The sequence below is a fragment of the Miscanthus floridulus genome, chromosome 15, assembly GCF_019320115.1.
Source record: "Miscanthus floridulus cultivar M001 chromosome 15, ASM1932011v1, whole genome shotgun sequence".
NCBI classification, from domain to species: Eukaryota; Viridiplantae; Streptophyta; class Magnoliopsida; order Poales; family Poaceae; genus Miscanthus; species Miscanthus floridulus.
The window spans coordinates 4,078,424-4,083,439 of NC_089594.1; the positions used below are offsets into that span (position 1 = coordinate 4,078,424).

The following is a 5,016-nucleotide window of genomic DNA, read 5'->3' on the forward strand; positions in this document are numbered from 1 at the left end:
GTCAAAGTGCTTATGCAACCAAGATAGTAGAGCAGTGTGCCCTACTAAACTTAATCCATCTGATACACCAATGGAACAGCGTGTGAGACTTGTGTCAGGGACTGCAGACAGGGTTCTAGATGCTACTAGGTATAGGAGTGTGTTTGGAAGCCTCAGATACCTGATCAACACTAGACCTGACATAGCTTATGAAGTTGGGATGGCAAATCGGTTCATGGAATCACCAAACAGTGAACATTGGGCTGTAGTTAAACGTATTGTCAGATATGTGGCAGGAACAGTTAACTATGGCTGCAAATATTCCAAAGGGGGAGAGGAAGGCCCGAGTCTCTTGGGATACACAGATAGTGACTATGGAGGTGATCTTGTGTCACAGAAGCAGAAAGTAGTAACAATGTCAACGTGTGAAGCTGAATATGTGGCAGCAGCAGGAGGTGCCAGTCAAGGAGTATGGCTAAGCAGATTAGTTGCTGAATTAATGGGAAGGAAAGTTGAGAAGTTTAGACTTCTTGTGGATAACAAGTCAGCCATAGAGCTGAGCAAGAATCCGGTTTTCCATGAAAGAAGCAAGCACATTGATACTCGCTTTCATTTCATCAGAGAGTGTGTCAACAATGGACAAGTTGATGTTCAGCTTGTAAGAACAGATGATCAGTTGGCCGATATTCTGACAAAGGCATTGGGCAGGGTCAAGTTTGTGGAGCTGAGGCAGAAGCTTGGCGTCATCAAGATCCAACAGGATTAAGGGCGTGAAATGTTAGTTTTAAACTTGTTTCACTTTCATGTTGTGTAATCCTATTGTAAGAACGTTGCATCGTGTCATCGTGTCATGTAGTTCGCGTAGAACCGCGCACCTGGACGGAGATGTGCCCAGTCCGGGGCATGGCCGCGAGTCGGGTGCGCGGTCACCGTCACCACACGTTCGTCGTGCATGTCGCTCGGCATGGCGAAAAAGCCGGATCGAGCAGCGATCGTGCGGTGGCGGGGGACGGGCTCTAGCCCATGTATCTGCATTGTATATAAGCAATGGAAAACGCCCGAAAAGCTGCGACGGTTGTGCAGCGCATTTGCCTGTGTTCGTTTCCAGCTCGTCCAGAGCTCGCCGCTAGGTAGTGCTTGCGCCCGGTGATCGTGCTCCGGCGTTCACCGGCGTTCCAGTCAGCAGCAGGGGCTCGGCGGCCACCGCCGGTCCCAACAAACTCTTCTCCGAACCCTGAGTCGAGCTGCTCCAGCACCATGTGTTAGACATGCATGGCTACCCCTTCAGTCTCTTGCCACTTACAGCGCACCAAAAAACTATCAGCTAGCTACTACTCTCCACTGGGAGGCATGTTTTGCGTTCTGTGCAGTTTGCTGTTCATATTTCACATGGCAGGTAGCTGCGTTGTTGTCGAGAAGACTGCTCTCATGCATATCAGATCTTCCTTGGTGGATACGAACACCGAGGTTCCTGGTTCATGGTGGGGACAGAGTGACGACTGCTGCTCCTGGGAAGGAGTCACATGCAACAACTAAGGATGAAAACGGAACGGAAATATCCCGAACCGAACCGCATCGTTTTCTATATTTAATCCGATCGAATCCGCATTTTCTTGTCCGACTTTACCGTTTTCGCTTTCGCATTTGAGATGTTTCGTATTTCAAATGTAAAAGTAGAAAACGGTTTACACATTTTTCGACCGTTTTCTACTTTTCTACTTTTAATTTGAAATATTCCGAATTCAAAATTCGGTTTAAACCGAATTTGGCCAACTGCACAGGTCATACAACCCAATTACAGGCTGCTCACCACGCAACTGCGTTCTTTCTACTGGTGGCTAGCTGCCCTCTCTTATAGACGGCGCCCTAGTAGGATCAATAAACCGGATGTGGCAATACAAATCCAATATTCAAATGCTCAACATATCCACAAACCATTTCACCGGGGACCTACCAACAAATATCAGCTTAGTATTTCCGAATCTGAAAGTTCTAGATGCTTCATACAACACTATTTATGGATACTTGCAACCAGCTCTGTGCAACATCACCAACCTGACATTTGTGGACCTATCAAACAATAAACTTACAGGACAGGTGCCACCTTGCTTGTTCACTGATTGTTCTGAACTGGAAATCTTGAATCTCTCAAATAACAATCTTGGTGGCCCGATACTGGGCGGTGTTAGTAACTTGTCCTTTCTATCAGTTATATACCTTGATAGAAACAGTTTCCATGGAGCGCTTCCTAACAATCTATCTGGTAATCTGGAATTAATGGACATGCATGATAACAAGCTGTCTGGCGAACTCGATGTTTCATTTTGGAAGCTTTCGTCATTGCAAGTTTTAAGTGTTGCTAGCAACAGCTTAACTGGTGAAATTTATCCAGCAATTTGTGAATTGACAAGTGTTCGGTTTTTAGATATGTCGGACAACAACTTTGCAGGGTCTCTACCAAACTGTACCAGCAAGCTAGAACTAAAGTTTCTGAATATGTCAAGCAATGCCCTTGTGGGCTTCCCTAGTGATTTTTTCAATAGCCCCTATCTTACAGTTCTGGATCTAAGATATAACCAGTTCATGGGCAGTCTTGATTGGATACAACATCTCACTTAAATAAAGTTGCTCCTGTTGGGCGGAAATTTTTTTGAGGGGCAGATCTCCACGGACCTGTGCTATCTCCGCTACATAAATATCATTGAGTTGTCACACAACAGACTTTCAGGCTCGTTACCACGTTGCATTGCAGGCCTATTCGAATACCAAGTAGACAATCCCGTTGACGCGTGGTCCTCAGTCCCTGATATTGACGTATGGCCCTCAGTCCCTGATACTGTTAACTTTGAAATAATGGATTTTCGGGATATTGAGGATGCTCCCATATATGAGGTCCATTACGATCTTCAAGGCTTCACCTTCTCTACAAAAGGGAAACTCTATACATATGGCCGCAGTTTCTTCAATTTGATGTTCGGCATTGATTTATCAGGAAACATGCTATCAGGAGAAATCCCTCGGGAGATAGGGAATTTAAGTCATGTCAAGTCGCTCAATTTATCACACAACTCTTTCACTGGTACAATTCCAGCTGACATGGCAAATATGAGGGCCATAGAAAGCCTTGATTTATCCTACAATGAGTTGAGTGGACATATACCCTGGCAACTGACTCAGCTTTGGTCGTTGGGGGTGTTTTCTGTGGCCTACAACAACTTGATAGGGTGCATACCGAACTCAGGCCAATTCAGCTCGTTTAGTGCAGAGAGCTACCTCGGTAACACCAATCTTCACAATTTGTCACAAGGGAACCGTTGCTTTCCTATTGGTAGCCCTGTGGACGAGGAAGACGTACATGATGCATTTGATGACCCAATCCTTAATATCATCAGTGCTGCCTCATTTGTATTCTCATTCTGGGTAACTGTTGGGTTCTTATTCTGCCATCCATTTGGGCTCCATGGAAACAACTACAGTGACTAGACAAACAACGGAAACAACTACAGTGACTAAGAAAACTCTTCCATCAATTCTTATACCCCCCTCTAATAGAAACACTACCACCACAACCATTATGAAGACAGCATCTAACGAAAAGGCAAGGAACCTCGGCCACCAGGATCTTTTACCTCGTTGGAACCTCTTGAACGATGTCAAGGGCCAAGCTCCGCCGGTCAAGGAACGGTATGGTTGCCCACGATCTTTCCCTACGCGCAAGTGGGTCTCCATGATGGACTTTTCCCGGATCGGTCCCCTCCATTTTCACTATTGTGTTCCACCAAAACACCATGGGTCACACGTTCCCTTGGTACAAGTTAGGCAACCACTCCACACTCCCAGGAGGGTTTCACAAGATTACAATGCCCCTATCTAGCTAGTGTACAATTCTTTTTGCGCGCAAGCACCAATAACTTGCAAGTATGTAAACCTCACTAAACATTAGATCTAAGTCTAATGAAACACTAAAGTGGTGGGTTAACTAGTCTATGTATTTGATAAAGCACCTACAGTAATCACCGAGTGATCTCTTAAGCACTATAATGATGGGTAGTGCAACTAGAGATGAGCCTCAGTTCACTAGCACCGTTCTCTAGTTCTAACACGGTAACACCCCTTAAATGGTCAGCCAAGGAGCGTACATATATAGCCCCAACCTCAAATATAGCCGTTGATGGTTGCACATGAATCAGAGATTTACGGTGGGCACACATATAATCTTCATCTATCGTGTTGATGTGTCTACAGCACCCTAGCCGAGCACTAAGTAGTGATGAAGTCAATCTCTTTCTCTCTATATATTTCTTGACCTCAAAAACTTTCCAAAATTTAATCACCCTGATGATTCAGTAATTGGTTAAAAATTTCAACATGATGTGCTTGATCAGGATAAGACCACACGCCACCAGCATCTTGGTTCCTCTCCATTTCATGAAAAAAATCTCGGTTGGTCACCCCGGCTCCCCAATATATGTCAACGATCACCGCCCATCGCAGTCATCATATCTGCTGCCCTGGGCTGGACGGCAAGCACACTACCATGTTGCGTGCTGCAGATCGAGAAGGATTCAATAATGCAAAAGCACTCTAATTAATTGGTGGCCAGGAGAAGACATGGAACAATTCTTCCACTCCTGTCCTTCACGTAACCGGCCAGTGCCATCTCCTTCATGCAATCAATGCGTTGGAGACTGGAGTGAGCTGCTTTGATGGCATGACTGACCTTCAAATTTTTGCCGTCACTTGCATGCTTATCTAGTGACTGTAGTTGTCTGGAGTTTTCTTAGTCACTGTAGTTGTTTCCATGGAGCGCTTCAACTTCAACTATAGTTTGTTATAGCCTGGGAGATGAGTGCAACCATTTTTTTCTGTTTTCAAGATATGTGTATCGATGAAGTCACATATGACTTTCTAGTAGAGTTTAGTGCCATGCAGCAGTGATATTTTTTCGCATAATAATTTCTACACCGCACAACTAGCTATACCCAATGTATCAGCAGATTGTACCATCCTCCCAGGATCATACAGTTGCATTGTGAA

At 45.0% G+C, this 5,016-nt stretch overlaps 1 pseudogene; it reads left to right on the forward strand.

The window, feature by feature from the left end:
• Positions 1-882: 882 nt before the first annotated feature.
• Positions 883-4,057, forward strand: LOC136506852 (cuscuta receptor 1-like; annotated as a pseudogene).
• Positions 4,058-5,016: the final 959 nt, after the last annotated feature.